The sequence below is a fragment of the Columba livia genome, chromosome 14, assembly GCF_036013475.1.
Source record: "Columba livia isolate bColLiv1 breed racing homer chromosome 14, bColLiv1.pat.W.v2, whole genome shotgun sequence".
Taxonomy (NCBI): Eukaryota; Metazoa; Chordata; class Aves; order Columbiformes; family Columbidae; genus Columba; species Columba livia.
In genome coordinates this window covers 2,045,299-2,062,938 of record NC_088615.1, presented here as the reverse complement: position 1 = coordinate 2,062,938, position 17,640 = coordinate 2,045,299, and the positions used below count along the sequence as shown (strand labels likewise).

Below are 17,640 nucleotides of genomic sequence, written 5' to 3'. Positions count from 1 at the left end.
CCTCACACCCAGCTAAGGGTGCTGGAGGTTGATGCGGGGGGGGAATCTCACTTTTGCAGAGATACTGAAAGTGAATTTGCCATGAGGAGGGCTTGCTGGGCAGCATCTTAGCAAATGCGTAACAAAAACAAACCCGCGCCAAGGAATCCTGCTTTGCCCCAAATGTTTTACTTATGGAGTTGTAATAAGACAAGAGTTGTAAAGATAGTAACCTCCTAAACATTACCTTATTAAGGCTTCTCAGAAACCGCAGGGCACGACCCCTCTGGGTCATGGAATAAGAGAGCAGCATCCAGCGAACAAACAGAGGCTAACGTTACATTTTTCACTTCATTTAGGAAACCTGGTTTCTAATTATAGGATTTGTTTAATGGCAGCAGTTAGTTGTGCTGCACTCCCAGCCAGCCCACCAAGAGCAGTGGCTGTGCAGCCACGCGGAGGGGAGAGGGGATAGAAGACACTGGTTCCCGGGAGCCTCTGGGCTCCCTACACATGGGATGGGGGTGAGCTCAGTACCCAAAACCACGGGGTGCCTGACACTTGGAGGGGTTCAGGGGTTGGATGCGGCATGAGACGGCTCTGTGCCCAGGGAGGAGCTGCAGCGTGTCCTGGGAACGTGCCGCACGTGCTGTCCTAGCTGTGTGCTACACACCCCGGAGCATCTGCAGCATGGGGAGTGGGATGCTCCTGCTGCGGGGAGGCACAAGGCAGGGCTGCGCTCTGTGCTGTTCCCTTCACATGCCCAGCCCAGGCTCGGCCCCACGCCCCGGTGACCACAGACAGACCTGCTGGGAGCTGCTGCTCCTGGGAAGTGGCAAGGTCAAGGTTTGTCCTGCACTGGAGCTGCGTGTGTGCAGGGGCTGAAACAGACAGGGATTTCTTTTTCCCCAGCCTGCTGCCAGCAGCCCCAGGGAAGTCCTTCGTGTTCCTGACCAGGTGTCTCGACGGTGGCTCTGGCTCCTTGGAGGGCACCAGCTGCCTCTCCCCCTGGGTTGGGAAATGCTGCTGTCAGGCTTCGGCACTGCCACTCCCAGCGGATGCTGAGCATCCCCTGGGACGGTGCTGGCAACCGCTTTCCCGTGCCTTGTCCTCAGCCCTGCTGGGTAGCACTGCCCTGCCAGCCCTGTGTTCCTCACGGCCGAGCAGGGCTGAGCACATGGTGGTTCCTACATTTGCCAGTTTCGTGCTGTCCTGGCTGCAGTGTTCATTGCTGCAGGGTGCCTGGGGCAGAGGGAGACGCGAGTGTATGCATGTGAGAGTGTGTGTGTAGTGGTGCAAAAAGCAAGAAGAGCAGTTCCATGCTTACCCTTTACAGCAGCTGAGGGGCAGCCAGCTCACGGGTGACTCGCCCCCTCCCTTGACTGAACGCTATTGCTGCAACAACCACTTTACACTGGTTTTTCTCCCCTCTGTCCCCCCTCACAGCTGGCACAGCTGCGTGCCCCACAGCAGCCTGCCCAGCCTCTGCCTCTCCTCCTCACCTCTTTAACTCCTGAAGCAACTTGGCCACAGTCCCTCCTTCCAGCGGTGGGTGTTTCTCCAGGCCAGCCAGTTCAGAGCTAGCTCGGCCAGTTTGCTTTCTTTCATCTCCCCCAGGTGAGCTGAATGACTCTGAGCACCCATCTCCCTGCCAGCTGTGGGCAATCAGGCTTCATTTTCAGTCCTGACCCTCCATGGATGCCTGCACCCACCCAGAGCAGTGCTAGGCTGGTGGCCACCTGTTTCTCAAGTGTGTAGGGCTAGTGGGGAGAGGGGGCTGGCGGCCAGCTATGGTCCCGGTGTGGGATGGGTGTCCTGGAGGGGACGCAGAGGTGCTGCAGGGACGTTTGGCTCCTGTCGCAGGGCCTTCAGTGCTGAGATTGTGCAGAAGTTAGAGGGAAGCAGGAGGGACACCAAGCACTCCACACTCCCTACACAAAGCCTGGTACCATGGCTGCTAAACTCTTATTCCACTTTTGTCCCCGTCAAGGCTGGGGCAGCGTATCCATGTCCCCAGCCACCAGAGTGCTCAGCAGCCACTGCTGCTGTGCCTGTGCGTGGTTCAGGATCGAGCTCCTTCTCATGAGTCAGGGCACATCTCAGGGCATGAGACCCTGCAAACCAGCCCTTTGCCTCCCACCTTGGAAAACCCACAGGAGAAGCTGTTGGTGTCCCCCGCCTTGCTCCCTTGGTTATTCTTGCTGCAGAGGACCCTGCAGCAGCGGTTTCCTTCTCCTTTAGAGCTATGCTTGCTCCCAGCTCCATTGCCGGGGGGGCCCAGCACAGCCCTGCAAACAGCCACATCGCCCGCAGGGGCCCAGGGCAGAGTGGCAACGTCTGGAGCAGAAGTGACAGCCGGTGCAGGAGGATGGAAGGCACTTAGATGCCGGCTGTTTCCCTCCGGAGCTGCCAACTGGCTGCTCATTACCGGGGCCCCAGTGCCGGCTGGATGCCGTACATGGACTCATGGTCCACGCGGGGCCGGGAGGGGCCGGGGCTGACGCAGCCCGGTGGTGATGGAGCTCCCACACTGGCTCCTCGTGCTCCTAAAATGCTGGGAAAGGTGCCACATGCACCCAGCCCTGCAGCCCTGGCCTCAGCACCACCGTGGGGGTCCCAGCCCCACTAGCACTTAGGGATCTCACCCTGCACACACGGGCAGCCCAGAGAGAGCTCCGTGTCTGCCAAAATGCCTTTTTTTTCCCAGCCCAGATGGAGCTTTTCAAAGTAATGGGAATCACGAGCCATCTCCAGCCAGGCCAGGGAGCATCTTCGCTTCCTTCCCGTGGCCGGTGGGACAGACGCTCCCTGGTCCCACAGCCAGCCTGCCCCACCAGACCCCCGCCCCACCGGCGGTGGGATGTGCGTCCCCCCTGTTCGCGGTCCGGGGGCCGGGAGGAAGTCAGTTATTGCAAACAACTTTCTCCGGGCGGGATGGCCTGGGTTCCCAGGCGCGTCGCTGGCAGCCGGCGCAGCCCTGGCCGCTCTCCTCCCCCCGCTCCCCCCAGCCCTCCTTCCCTCGCTCCCCCTCTCCGACTTAATGACTTCCACATGGGCCTCTGGCATCCCGAGCCAAGCCTCCCAGCATTGTCTGAAATCTCCAAATTTAGAAGAAATATGAAAATTGTCAAGCAGCCCTTCCTTAGGGGGTAAAAGCAACACTCGGCTGCGCGGCGGCGGGTCGCGGCGGCGGGGCCACGTGACGGCACCCCAGCCAATGGATCCCCTCGGCGCCCCTGACAGCGGTGCCCGTCGGCAGCCTGGCCTCCTCCTGCAGCTCATATAAGGTAAAAAGAAAAAGGTTTTCCAGCTTCTGAGCAGCCTGGAAGGAGTTTTCGTCGAGGGGTCCCATGCCAGCTGCTTAAAAAACCCCATCTGGCAGCGTCGGGGTCCCAGTGGCTGGTTTTAATGTGCCAGGAGGAGGTGGCGGGTGCATACCCATGTCCCCACGGTGCCCCACCGCAGGTGTGGGGCGGCAGGTAGGTGCCCATGGATGGAGAGCGGGCGGGCGCGCGGGCGGGAGCGCTCGGTGCGTGGGGTAGCGGGGATGGGGGGTGCTTGATGCTGAGATTCCCCAGGAGCGTGAGTGCTCTTGCGCTGCCCAGTGCCTGCCGTGGGCAGGGACAGGCAGGCAGGAGGCAGGGGAAAGTGCAGCTCCACCAGCATCCCCTTCTGCCTGATGTGGGATTCTCAGCCCAGCTGGTGGTGGAGAGGTTGGCAGGGGTGTCCCAAGTGCCAGGGGTGTCCAGAGTGCGTGGCCACTCTGCCCGAAGAGGGAAGGAGGCGAGCGGACCATGGCCATGGAGTGCTGGCAGGGAAACCCCCTGGGCACGGAGTTGGCAAGGAGTGGCCAGAGTCGCCTCGAGGCCAGGGCGTCCCGAGCAAAGAGGTTCCCCAGAATCTGTCCCTACAGCTCTGTTCTGGTTCTGGGAGAGGGGCTTGATGGGGCTCGCCCAAATTTTTGGAGGCAGGGAAGGGCCCTCCTGGGGCTGGGGAAGGAACTGCTTTCTGTTCTGTGTGCATGTAGGATGGAAAAAACGGGAAGCCAGAGGCAAGCTTGGGCGGGCAGGCTCGCAGCTCAGCAGGGGCCATGGGCTGTTCAATCAGCTCCTCTGGCCAGATGTGCTGCTGCCACTTTTTGGAGGAAACAGGCTGGGGAGGGGATGGGGCTCAATCCTGGAGACCTGCAGGGTGTTGAAGCCACCCTACCCAGTACACTCACGCTGACTGAGAGCATCCTGCAGCTGACTGAGAGCATCCTTGGTCAGCCCAGCCTGTGCCACTGTCTCACTCTGTCCCTCTGGCCGTGGCACACAGCTGGCACTGCGGTCATGCTCCCAGGCGCCGGCTTTTCCCCAGCTCCGTCGCTTGCTGGGTGAATGGTTGCCCCGTCCTCATCCCCTGGGGCTGCAGCAGCAGCTGCCGAACGTGGTCACCCTGTGGGAGCTGAGCTGAGCCTTGGCCCAGCCACGGGGCCAGTGGGGAGGGCACAGGGTGTGCAGCAGGCGAGGGCAGGGCTGCCAGCCCCATGTGGCATGAGAGGACAGACAACCTTGAGCTTAGGCCTTGCAAGGGCTCCCCGAGGCTCTCCCGGTCCTGCCTCCTCTCTGCCTATCCCTTGTAGGACGCGGTGCTGCCATTGCTGGGGTTATGGCTGGCTCTGCACAGTCCCTCCGCTGCCAGAGTGCTGGCAGTGGCTGTCCCCTCCCAGCAGGTCACCTGGGGACACGGTGTTCAGCAGGCATATGGCAGTAAGCTGCCATGTCCCTTCACCTCCTTCTTCTGCACGGCAGCTCCCACCACCGCAGGGACAACCACCAGCCGTCACTCAGGTCCAGCATAAGGACAAGGGCTCCAGCCAGGGCACAATAGCATCCCTGGGCGTGCAAGCTTCTGTGTGGGCCGTGTGGCTCTCTGCAAAGGGACAGTGACATGAACCAGGGCACTGTAACCACTCAGGGCAGCTGTGGCCACCGTGGTCCAGGTCTGTCCCTATCCTGTTGTGCCTCAAGGGCTTCCCACTGTCTCTGGCTGGTCCCAGGGAAGTTGTGGCATCTCGGCATTGGGATGCTGTACATGGGGACAGCAAGACACCGGTGTGACATGGCCTGTGTCCCCATCCCAGCAGCAGTGTCCCTGGCATAGGATTAGCCTGCCTGCACCTGCCCCAGCCCCCTGGCTCCTGTGCACTGGCCAGGGTGCCCTGCCAAAGGACAACGCCATCACCCCCCTGCTGCGGCCCACAGGAGAGGAGTTTATTTCCAAAAAACACAGGCAAACGCCTCCGCCAAAGATTTCCCAAGCAGTTATCAGCAGGAATTCAGGGAAGGCTGTGTCTAGACAGGCTGCAGCTCTGGGTGGCTGCTGGATAGAGTGGCATTTCCCTCCACGCTTGTCAAGAGGTAGTCTGGAGATGATTAGGGTTTTTTTTTTTGCCTTTGCTTTTCTCAGTCTCCTTCTCCATCCTAGAGCCAGCATTGCTCTCCAGCAGGCTTTTCTGAGGCTTGTTCCTCTGTATCCCCAGTGAAACCTGTCGTTGCTTATCCCCAATATCCCACTGCTCCTCCTCTCCCAGGGCTGAGCTGGGACAGCCAGTGCCCAGTGGTGCTGCCTGCGTGGCTGCTGGTGACCAGGGCTGCCGTGCGCTATCGCATCAGCCTGCGGCACGCTGCGCCTCCCGGCACCGAGGGCTCCTGCCAGCAGCGGGCAGGCGTGTGGGCAGCACACGGCACAGGCAGCCGGCAGGCAGGAGCACGGGCAGTGCGGGGGGCTGAGCGCTGAGCTGGGGACCCCAGCGGGCTCCCCGAGGCAGCCCCAGCACTCTAACCTGTGTGGGGCAGAAGTAGTGAGAGCTCATCTTCATGAGCAAGCCGGAGTGGAGCAGTGAGCGATGAGGCAAGAGGCTGGAAATTTGAGCTCTGGAGCTATTTCACCATCCTTTGACCTTGACTAGGAGCACACAGAGGAGGCAAGATCCTGCACAGGGGAGGCTCCAGCTGCGGGGGGGATGAAGCCCAACACACTTCCTCTGGCTACAGGCCGGTGGGTGCTGGTGGAGCACTTACTGCTCCTGAACCCCTAACACCTTTGCCTGCCCAGGACCAGGTACATTCACAGGGCTCATCTCAGCCCTGCCTCCTCACCTGGCTCTGGCTGCTCCTGGGGCAGTGGGGACATGCTGCTCTGGGGATGTCCCGGTGAGCTGGGGCTGTGTCTGCCCAGCAGCAGCACCCACCAGCTGGGCTCAGGGAGGTTGCAGGGGAGCATGCCCCCCCCACCTCTTCCCCTGCGAGCCACCTAGGGGGCCCCTGGCCAGGAATACCCTCGAGGTTACCTGTCCCTTCGGCTCAGGGCAGGGAAAGCAGATGCAGGGCCAGGCTCACCTACCATGGGCATGGAGGCACAGGGCAGAGGCTGGAGTCAGACCTCACACAGAGCCAGGGACACAGCTGCCTGAGGGGACCGGGCTTTTCTGTTCCACACCCCAGTGGCACGAGCCTGGGCAGAGACAGGGGCCAATGCATGCCCTGGGCTGCCCCAGGGATAGACAGGGACCCTTCCCGGCAGCGGCAGCCAGATCCCCGCTGCACACTCAGCCCATGTGGCTGGCAGAGCTGAGCGCGGACCAGACGTGGCTGTGGAAAGCCACGCCAGCAACATCCTAGGGCTGGGACCAGCAGTGGCATCGGGGCAGAGCTGGTCTCTGCAGAGCAGCGTGGCAGGAGCCCATCGCAGGGCTGGGCTCCAGCACCTGGGCTGCGGCTGCTGCAAGCGAGCATCCTCCCACTGCTGGGTGGAGGTGAGGGACAAAGCTGCTTTGTGCTGGTGGACAAGCTGGTGACAGTCACGCTGCCTCTGGGCATGAGGAGGGGGCTTCTGAAGGGCTAGCAAGCCCCCTGTGCCTGCATGAGGTGCACACTGTGCGGCTGCCAGCTGGGCAGGTGAGCAGATGTGTATGAGAGGGCTAAGTGAGAGGCGGCCAGCCTGCCAAGGCCCTGTTTGATGTGGGACACTGAAGCAGGAGCTCTGAGCATCAATGTCTATCCTGTCCCGCTGTTGCTGGAGCAGGGAAACATGGAACCGTGCAGTGGTGGAGCACTGGAGATGGTCAGCGTGCTGGTGGGGCTGCCCGGGGCACAGCCAGCTCTGCAGGGCACCATCCTGCTCCGGGCAGTGCAGTATGTCTGCCCCAGCAATCTGCCCCTGCGAACCAGCTCCGAGGCTGTGCTGGGATGGGGGTGTGACAGGTCTCTCAAGCCCCTTCCCCAGCAGCTACAGGGAGGTGGGATGTGCTGGCAGGTCTGCGGGTGCCAGCTGGCAGAGTGCAGGCAGCCACGGGTTCATCCTGAGACCGCTGGTAAAAAGCACATCTCTCCAGCTCTGCAAGGACTGCCCTGTCCTGGTGGGCAGCAGAGGACCAGGAGGTGAAGAACGGCACCACCTGTCCTTGGGCTGAGCTCTGCTGGGAGCTGGATGAGCAGCTTCCCTTGCCAAGGGACAGCAGCGGACAGGGGATGGGGATGTGGGGTCTGCCATGCTGTGCATGGGGCAGATGCTCTGTGGTGGTCAACACATCAAAGCGGTGCCCATTGCGGGACCGACTCGCTGGTTGCTGGTACAAAGGGCAACGTCTCCTTCTTCCAGCCTGCCCTTCTTACCTGGGTTCCTTCACCACAGGTTTGCCCTTCTTTCTTTTACCTCTCCCTTTCCACCATTACTTTCTAAATTTCATTTTTATCATTCCCCACCTGCAGCCCCCATGATCCTCACTGCACCCGAGCAGAGGAGCTGCACCACTCACCCCTGTGGGTGCTACAGGGAAACCACCCGCCTATCAGCCCTGGTGTAACTTTTGTGCTTGATTTTCTTCCACATCTCATCTCCTGCTTGCTGGGAGCTCAACCTGTTTAGGGCATTTTTTTTAGCGTCTTTCCCTGCTCGGCTGGGTGGGCAGCAGGCAGGGCTGGGAAAGCTGGGGCCTGTGTGGGAGGTGATTTACAAACTGGGCTCCTCTCATGTCCAGGCGATGCTGCACATGCAGCCCCATCCCCCTCCCCATTGCTGGAGCAGAGATAAGGTGATAAAGCCTGGATAAGCAGTTGAGAGCGCTGGCAGCTTCATGAGCTCCAGCCACCCCATGGCTGCTCCCTGCCCGCTCCGGCTCTTTGCTGGCCTCGTGTGAGCTCCTGTCCACCACGATACGAGTGTCCCCTCCGCCAGCTCCTCCAGCCAGCTCTGGTTGGGAGCCGTGCACAGCAGGGCAAGGAGCAGAGCCCAGAGAGCAAGGAGGATGCTGGAGCAGCTGCCCGGCACTGCTTGGGAACAGTGTTGGTGGAAAGTTCTCCCCGCGGTGCTCTGGGTTCCCACCAGCCCTCCCCAGCGAGGACTGGAAGCTGGTGACGTGATGGCTTGTCCCCGCTGGGACTTCGCCCCTGCACCGCTTCCTCCAGACCGGGAATGTGGCGTGTAAACAGAGCAGGAGGGCTGCTGCCGGCACCCGCTCCCACGCTCCGCATGCCCCGGGGCCAGCAGTGGGGCCGGTGGCCACTAGTCCTTGCTGATGGGGTCCCCGCACCCCAAAAATCCCTGGGGAGGGGGCCTGGGGTTGCACTGCCCTGGAGAGGGGGAGGCAGCTCTGGGAAGAGGAAACCAGCCGAGGATGGGGAGACGGTGGTTGACAGGCTTGGGGCAGCGGGGAAGAGCCGAGGCCGTGAGAAAGGCAGTGACCGGGCTGCCGTGTGCCTCGGCTCTTCCTCAGCCATGCTTCTTCCAGCTGTGAACCCTTTCCCGCCACTCCTGCCCCTCCAGAGGCTCTTTCTCACCCCTCAGCCAGGCTTTGGCATCGCTGGAGGGTTTCAGCCCCTCGCCATAGCAGCCAGTACTGGTGGCTTTGCAGGAACGCATGGGTCCTGCATGGTGACACAGGACTGGGCATGGTGGTGGCCAAGCGGGAACAGCAGAGTTTGTCCCCTTTCCCAGGGTGACAAATGGGGAGATGTCATCTTATGCTTGCAGGGCAGAGGTGGCAGAGGCCTCACCTGTCCCTGGGCTCCCTCCTGCCATCTCCTCCATGTCACCAACCTGCAATACAAATGGGGTGTGGAGGAGCCCGGCTCTACACAGAGACACCAAATTAGGCAATTTCTCCTTCCCTCTGGCACCAGAGAGGAGGCGCCTGCCTGGGAGGAAGGAGCACAAACCAGATGCGCTCTCCCCTCTGCACCCGTCCCCTGCTCTCAGCCCCCCAAACCTGCTCCTTTGTTCTTGGCATTATAATTTATCCCAGCAAAACCCAGAGAGAAAAAGCAGCATCCCCCTGGGCCCCCTTGGCTCGCCCCCAGCATGGGAGATGGGGGCCGCTCGGTCTCCAAATCTGCCTTTTTGACCATAAAAGGGCAGGCACGCCGCAGCCCCGGCAGGAGGATGGGAAAGGGAAGGCAGAGCTATTTATAGCCGAGCATCAGGACCTCAGCCTGAACTCGGGGTTAATCAGCCTGTGACCAGATTAGGATCTCCCTTGGCCCCACCATTTTCTCATAAACCTTTGATTTAATACCAGTGTTGGCGAGGGAGGGAGGAAGGGCGAGAGGAGGCACCTCTCCTCTGCAGAGGCCACTGTGGTCCATGGGGGACAGGATGGCGATGCTGGGGGATGGGATGGAGGTGCTGGGGGAGCTGGAAGGCCCCGCTGGGAAGGCGCGTTGGAGCTGTCCTGCCACCAGCTTGTGCTCCAAGGCAAGAGCGAGCAGCATCCCTGTGTGATTGCTGCCTGCGAGGGACACCCAACAGGCAGGAGAACCTGCGCTGGGGTCAGTCCCTGAAATTTCTATAGAGTTGAGTGAGTCTGCCCAGCAAAAGCACGTTCCCCTCCATCGTGCCAGCCCTCACCACCCAGGAGGGGGCACCTGGGGGTGGTCTTTGGGCAGGATTTACCTTGCTCAGTGTCACCCAGCAATGAGTCCCTCAGGCAGCGGGAGGCGACATCAGGGCTGCTTGGGTAGCTGATGACCAGAGCTGGATCAAAGCTCAGCTTGGGGAGGGTTGGAGCCCCGGTGGCTGGTGAAGATGAGATTTTGGGGGCCAGGAGGAGAGGAAAAGGTACCCACATAGCACTGAGCATCACCCAGCAGCCTGAAGCCACTCTCGGCGGAGTCGGGGAGTTCAGGCTTCCCTCAAAAGCCCAGTTCTGTCCTTGTGGCTGGCTGCGTGGGGCTGGGGAATTTCAAGGAGGAAACAAATCCCAAATGCTATTAAAAAAGGACATTTCCTGCAGCGGCGGCCGGCCTGGAGAGGGGAAAGGGCGCTGTGTTGTAACCGCGGGGAGGGCCGAGCTCTGACTCAGCCCCGCACCGCCGGGGAGGCAGCTCGGCCACGGCTCCCATCTCCGGGCACCCACGGGCGGCAGGGCGGGCGAGCGGGGCAGCGGCTCGGTAAAGGCAAAGGCTGGAGGTGAGCAGCGGGTCGGAGCAGGGGCAATGACAGGCAGCACTGGTGTGACCAAGGAAGGAGCTGGGGGACTGTCCTGGTCGTGCACGCTGTGCACCCTCCGGAGAGCCTCGGCCATGGGATGTGGTGGCAGCTGGTGGCACCCCAGCCTCAGCAGGACAAGGAGTCAAGCTGTCTGTTATTCTGGTTTCTTCTTTTGTAGCATGTTCACATCCACGCGGGTGAGGGGATGAGCTCTGCTCCTGGCAGGCACTGCTCAGGGGACCCTGGTGTCTCCCAGTGCAGAGGTCCCCGAGCAGCAATGTGTGTGCTGGGGAGCAGAGGGTGGCAGCACCATGGCACGCTGGTGGCAGCCTCCTTTCCTTGGGAAACGGGGACAAAACTGAGAGTGGAGAGAGAGGGAAAGGACACTGAGAGGGGAAAGGACAGGCCCTGCAGCACTGGCTTTTTTGCCCCATTGTGGGGACACGTGATGGGGACTTTGGAGGGAGGGTAGGGGTGCCACTCGCCCTTGCAAGACCTCCCCTTGGCCAGGGCCATGCGAGCCCCAGTGAATGTTTTGCCTCCAACCCTTCTGGATGTGCAGTCTGGCACATTTTTGCAGCCTTTCTTGGCGTTTCTTCTCTTGCTCCCACCTCCCTGGGGACGGCAGCTGAGTTGTCCCAGCCCTGCACCATGGGGCAGAGAAGGCTCCGTCCTGTCTTTTCCACCAAGGTCAGGATGGTGGCAGGGGGAAGACAGAAGCCAGGCCCGGGTGCCACTGCAGGGCTACTGACAGCCACCCCTGGAAGAGGAGAACGTGCCCCACGCCCTTGGGCTTTGAGCACATGTGCCTTTGAGCACTCAAAGGGAGGCCTTTGAGTGGCTGCCATGGGATTTCTTGGGTGCACGGAGCTGTTGGCATAATTGTCCTCAGTCCCATGGGGTGCTGGGCACCCATGGGGGCCCCATAGCAGCTGCCCAGGGAAGGACCAAAGGAGGCTGCACACCAGTCTCCGCTCGGCTCTGCACCACCACGCTGACTGCCACACTGACTGCCACCCTCCGTGTCTTACAGGCTCAGCTGTGGGAGTCCATGGGGACATGGAGGCTGCCAAAGGCACACGGTGACTGTGCAACCCCAGGAACATGGCCAGCGGCGAGGGACAGGCAGAGCCGGCATGCCAGCCGTGCTGCCCACACGGACACCGCTGCCTGCGCTTTCCCTGGGCACAGGCAGCTGCATTCTGTGGGCCTGTCCCTGTCCCACTGTCCAGCCACACAGGAGGGGGATGGCTCCCAGGGCCGCTCCCGTGCAGGCGGCAGCGCCTCATCGCTCCTCACCAACAGCACTGCCACCCCGTTCTGGGGGTGCACAGGGGGCCGGGGGCTGCCCAGTGGGGCTGGCAGTGGGGCAGGGGCCCTGCACAGGTGTGGGGTGGCACGAGGGTCCCTGCGGCACCTCCCCTGGCTCTGGGTCTCTGTGGCTGTTCCCACACTTTGCTGGGGCTGGTTTGGAGATCACCCGACAGCAGACAAGGCTACTCCCAAACCTCGCTCCCGACTGATGGATGCTGCAAGCTCAGGGCACCACGGGGTTCTTTTCCCTGCTCTTTCCTCCCAAGAACCAGGGGCAGAAGATGTGGGAGCTCAGCACATTACATGGGGGGGTTTCTGCCCCAGTTCCCAGCTGGGTGCACCCGGCGGGGGGGCTGGTGCCGGATGCAGGAGCTCACTCCGGAGATGCACCATCTGCTTCTTGTCAGGCTGCTGGGAGCATCGTGGCTGCCGGGGCCCGGCAGCAGGACGCGGTTGTGATAGATGGTCTGTTTATCACGTTTCGGCTCTGCTCAGGATGTTAGTGTTTGCCTGCAAAAGACATTTTTGGACTCAGCTGCTCCCTCCACCCTCCCTCTCCTCCTGCTTCCCCCCAGGTCCCTGCCCTTGGGTTTGGATGGGCTGAAGCCTGTCCGGACCCGAGGGTGAAGGTCCAGAGAGCATCCCTGTCACAGGCCCTGGTCCTTGCCCATGGGAAGGGCTGAGCTCAGCCCTGCCACCGCGAGAACTGATCGGGCTGATGTCCGAGCTTGGGAAGCTGAGGCTGAAGCCTTCCCACAGGTGCTAGCCAGCTGCGGGCTCTCCTCTGAGGGGGACAGGGACAAGAGTGGGGAGGGACAGCAGGAGCTTTCACATGCTCTTCATCCCCTGGGGCAGGGAAGGGGCAGAGGGCAGGGAGGGATGTGCTGGGTGATACCCACAGGCCCACACCACCCTGGCGTGTCCTGGCCCTGCTGGGGGGCAGCGCTGGGCCCTGGGGGGACTCCTGTCACCCTCACCCTCTCATCCAGCCTTGTACTGGCTCTTGAGGAGGAGTACATGGATTTGGATGCAGAACCTTCTCCCATCTGTCCCTGTCTCTGTTCCTGCAGAGACAGGGGCCAGGCTGAGCTACCGAGCCCAGGTCCGTCCTGCCATCGTGGTGGGGTGGGCATGAGGGATGCAGGCGCATGGCCCTGGAGTGGGGAGAGCTCTTTGCCTGCACCCAGTGGGGCAGACAGACACACAGCCTTGCCACAGCACGACCCACAGACACCAGCCAGACACCAGACTGCGGACTCGTCCATGTCTCCTAGCCCAAGGTGCAGTGCTGCATCTCTGGTCAATTGGGAGTCTGAGATGAAGCACTGTAGCTCGGGAAGGGAGGAACTGCACACCCTGGGGACCTCCGAGACCCCCACCCGCTGGAACGAGTGACACAAGGAGAGCTGAGCCCTGGCTACGGGAAAGGGCTCAGCTCAAAGCTCCCGATCCCTGCAGAGAGCAAGGCGGGAGAGGAGGGTGGGGCGGTTTCTCCTTGAAGCAGAGGGAACCCCATGTTCACTCGGGACTCCCAGCCCAGTGCTGGGCACCAGCAGGAGGGGCTGCACAGAAACGTGGGAGCCTTGTGCAGCGGGGGGACAGCAGGGACGTGGCAGTGGCAGCACCATCAGCCACACGCGGAGCCTGGCCAGTGGCGAGGACGTGCAGGGCTGGCAGAGAGCCCAGGTCGCCGTGCCCTCAGGGTCCAGTTTTCCCAGGAATCCCTTAGGCGCTACGTTGGGGATTCCTGGAAATACTGTTCTTGAGGCCACGGCTTGGCGGCTGGAGATGGTCCATCCCATGGGGAGCCGCAGCCTGTGGATGAGCCGGTAACCGAGGTAAGGGGCCTCGGGGCGGGGGGGCTGCAAGTGGGAGCCTCCTGGCTACCCCAAACACAGAGAGGTGGGTAGCCCAGCCCAGCCAGACACAGGTGCCCCACACCAGGGGCTGACAGATGTCCCCATGGGTCACTGCTCACTGAAAGAGGATGTGGCTGGTGTGCAGATGTCCTTGCACATGTCACCGAGCCACCCCGGGGTCAATAAAGGTCTCGACTCCTGAGTGACTCTGTCCTGGCCGGTCCTTTGGGGCTGAGGGCAGGGTGGGACCCTATGGTCTGGTGCCAGCACAGTTTGGGGCAGAAAGGAGGGACAAGAGCAGCCTATGGAGCACAGCCCCAGGGGCTGCTGTCTCCCTCCTGCAATGTCCTCTGTATGTCCCCCTCAGCTCCCAGCCCTGCCGTGCTCCTGCAAAGGGAACTGATGCAACATCCCTGCTGCTGCTGGGCAGTGTGAGCATCCCGGGCAGCGGCTGGAGCTGGGAGCTCTCCCTGCAGCCTCCCGGGCACTCACATCCACCTCACGTTAATCACATCACCCGAGTCCCCGGCTGCTGAGCTGAGCTGACCTGACCCCAGCCCTGGAGCAGCAGCAGGAGGGGGGAGCAGGAGCTGCGGCCTCGCATGTGTGCTCTGCCCGGCACCCGCTGCCTGCACGGGCCTCTGCCTGCACTGGGGCGGGTGCAGGAGGAGCAGCATGGAGGCGGAAGAAGAAAACAGGTGCAGCAGGCAGGCGCAGGCAGCACAGCCGAGCAGGGAGGGCAGGGTGGACAGCAGGCGGCAGTGCTACCCAGGCTGGAGCAGGCAGGCTGGGCTGCCCACCCTGCCAGTCCTGCCAGCCCCGGAGGGACAGCACCCCACAGGCAGGCTGTCCCCATGCCACCGGAAAAGCAGACAGTGTCCCCTCCCTCCCCACGCACCGCTGGCCCCACGTCCCCTCTCCAGCTCATGTCCTGCCTGTCCCAGTGCCAGTCTTGGATGCGGCAGATTCGAAGCCTGTCCTGGGTGGGTGCCATGGGGACCGGGACCCCGCTTGTCCCCGCTCTGGGTGCTGTTCACAACTGAACAACGGATGAGCTCCCCCACCCTGGCCATAAGAACAGTGTGGGGCGAGGGGCAGCACAGAGTGCCAGGGGACACCATGGGGTGGCTGGGCTGGTCCCCATTTCCCAGCCAAAATAGATGAGAGGCCTTAATCCTACTCCCTAATCCACCCCCACACGCAGTCAGAGCCACCCCCCCGCAAGGTGGACAGTCACCCACACCAGGGACAGGGCCCGGGGACAGCCGTACGACACCGTCACCACCACCATGCCGTGACGCTGGTGTGGCACACCCCGCACACCATGCAGCCCCATTCCCACCCATCCCATTCCTGGCTTCCAGCCCATGCCAAAACGCCACGGGGCCAACCGCCTCCACACCAACCCGCTGACTCAGCAGGGCGCAGCCGGCAGCACCCAGCCCCCCCGGGGCGGCTGACGCAGGACCGCGCACCCCCCGGCAGCGCCTCCCACGCGTGCCCGTGTCCTCTCCCCACGGCTGTGGGGACCAGATGGCCAAACCCAGCCTGCACACAGCAGAGCTGCCTGCACCGCTCACTGCCCACTCTGCCGGGACACAGTCGCCCCTCTGGGAGCTGGAAGGGGCAGTGGGTTCGGTTTCCGAAGGATCCCAGAGGAGTTTGGGGCTCCCAGGACATGCAGGTGGATGAGACAGGGCTGGGAGTGTGAGGAGATCCCGCCCAGAGGGGCCACCCCAAAACCCAGCTGGGAGAGGAGAAAAAGCTGCGATCGCAAATCCTCTCTGGAAATGACAAGCCAAAGCACAACCCAAACCTCCCCCCTGCGACAGCGCTGTTGGTTTGCAGTGGCTCCAACTGCTGCGTTTCAAGCCTTTCCAAGCAGTCTGTTTTGATTTCGGGTGTTGGGGGGGTTACACAACATGCTGGTGCAGGATGGGAAGTCGTGTCTCTCTCACACACACCCAAATTAAAAAAAATAGAGCACTTCAGGAAATGCCAACTTGGAGAGCTTTGATTGTTTCCTTCTTTTTTTATTTTCTCCTTTTTTTCAACCAGAAAATTTATCAAGGCTGACCTTTGTCCCCGAGATCAGTGATTTGTGGCCAAAACAAGGCCCTTTAATTGAAGAATTCCTGACCTGCCCCCAGCCTGCCCATGAACCAGCTGCAGGAAGCACCAGAACCCTCCCTGTCACCAAAGCAGGGCTGGGGTTTTCCCCCCCACATTTCCACATGCTCGGCCAATGTCCCCCTGGGACTCGCAGGGTCCCTCGCCCAGCCACGTGCACGCGGGTCATAGCAGCAGCCTGGAGAGCTGACCCATCTACCTGAGAGGGAAACTGAGGCACGCACCTGAGGGTGGGGTGGGCAGCCGCATGGCTCTGTGCCACGGGCAGCAAGGGGAGTCACGCTGCCCTGGGGCAAGATGCCGCGCTGGCATCAGGCACAGGTGTTACATGCTCCCTGCCTCAGTTTCCCCACCGGTCAGACGGCGTTGGCGTGGAGTCTCCGGGCAGAGCTCAGACACTCGGCATGGCTCAGCCACCACCAGCCCGGTGCTACCGCTGGCCCAGGACCAGCCTGCCCAGTGCCGTGGCCAGGCCTGCCGTGCAGGAAGGGTGTTGTCCTGACTCAGCCGGCACACATGGGAGCAGCACCCGCTGGCACAGCCCCGCTCCCCAGCGTGGAGGAGGCGGTCAGGATGCGGCAGCAATGGCAGAGCAGGGCTGCCTCCCCGGGGCTCCCAGGCAGACATGCTCATTCCTCCCTTATTCCTGGCAGGACATGTCCCTCATTCTCCCTGCTTTCTGGAGAATACCCAGGAGGGCAGGCCGAGTGCCACACTCCCTTTTTTGGGCAGCTTTTCCCCCTCCACTCTCTCCAAGAGTCCCGCACAGTTATTGTCTTTGCAGAAACTCGGCAGCTGTAAATCCTCCTCTGCCCACAGGGACTGCGCTTGTGCTTCCCTGCCTCCTCCCCATCTCCTCCCAGAGCTGCGTGTGGTGTGCCACATCCCTCCCAAAAGTATTGGGGGTCTGCTACAGCCTCACTAGAGCAAGGAGAGGCACCGTGCTGGGAGCCAAACTCCAGTGCCCACAGCCATCCCTGCCCGGCACAGGGAGGCTCATCCCCACGGGGATCCAGGGTGGAGGGGGCAGGAGGGTCCCACAAGTGTCCCACCAGGACACCAAGCTGGGGCAGGACAGGAGCTGGTCACCCTCACTCCTCGAAGCCATCGGGGTGAGAAGCCCGTCTAAGTTGTGGTGACAAAACCAAATGGATGAGGACAGGGGCAAAACCTCCTCCTGCCCTGCCAGGGTGCAGTGCCGGCCCCACGGCAGCCACACTCCCCCAGGACCACAGCCGAATGCCTCAGTGCTTCCCTAACAGGCAGCAGCAATCGGCTTAAAACTAATCCCGGTGTCCTGCTCTGGCCTTGGGCCCCCGCAGGGGCTGGGCAATGCTGCCCACTGCCAGGGCCTGGGGGAAACAGGGTGATTTTAAGCAAGGCCGCAGTGGGTGATGCTGTGGCACCTGCACACCATCGACCCTCCCCAGCTCCCGCAGCAAGGCACCCCATGGCCCTTCTCCAAACTTGCACAGGCTGGCACGGTGTGAACATGCTCAGATCACAGTTCAGCACCGTGGCCATTGCAGCACTGCACCACCATGCTTCAGCACTTGGCCCCAAAGTGGTTCGGATTACCCCAGTTTATTTTCTGCCAAGGGCAGGACAGCCCTGAGCTGGGGGAAGTTTCCCAGGATTAGGGCTTGTTGCATATGTAGATTTTCAAAGAGCTCAGCAGGGCTGGGACAGAGGCAGAGTGCGTGCACACACACACACACGCACACACGCACGCACACACGCATGCACGCACCCCGGGAGAGGCGCATGAGCAGCAGAGCCCATCTGCACCCCAATGGCCATCCCACACACCCCTGCTCCTTCCTGCTCTGCACAGCCCCTCCACAAGCCCCCCACAGCGCATCCCCCCTGCCCCACACCCACCAGCGCA

The 17,640-nt window shown here is 62.0% G+C and overlaps 1 long non-coding RNA gene across 2 annotated transcripts; it reads left to right on the top strand.

Moving 5' to 3' along the window:
- Positions 1-3,272: 3,272 nt before the first annotated feature.
- Positions 3,273-13,824, top strand: LOC135575398 (uncharacterized). Of its 2 annotated transcripts, none has more exons than XR_010466064.1 (2): positions 3,273-3,458; positions 11,483-13,824. It is a non-coding gene; the product is annotated as an uncharacterized LOC135575398 (long non-coding RNA). The 2 variants fall into 2 exon arrangements; XR_010466063.1 differs by having other exon boundaries at positions 3,273-10,428.
- Positions 13,825-17,640: the final 3,816 nt, after the last annotated feature.